Source organism: Myotis brandtii, unplaced genomic scaffold (assembly GCF_000412655.1).
Source record: "Myotis brandtii unplaced genomic scaffold, ASM41265v1 scaffold535, whole genome shotgun sequence".
Taxonomy (NCBI): Eukaryota; Metazoa; Chordata; class Mammalia; order Chiroptera; family Vespertilionidae; genus Myotis; species Myotis brandtii.
Genome location: NW_005369964.1, coordinates 797 through 1,036, shown reverse-complemented (window position 1 = coordinate 1,036; position 240 = coordinate 797).

Here is a 240-nt window from a genome sequence, read left to right as displayed (position 1 = left end):
GGTGAGGACAGTGGGTGGGGAGGGAGGGCGGAGGGTTGGGCGGGAACTGGGAGGAGAGGAGTTATGGGGGGGGGGAAAGAGGAACAAATGTAATCTGAACAATAAAGATTTAATTAAAAAAAAAAAGAATTATTCCTGTTTAGTCCTAGCTGGTTTCGCTCCGTGGATAGAGCATAGGCCTGCGGACTCAAGGGTCTCAGGTTTGATTTCGGCCAAGGGCACATGCCAGGGATGCGGCTC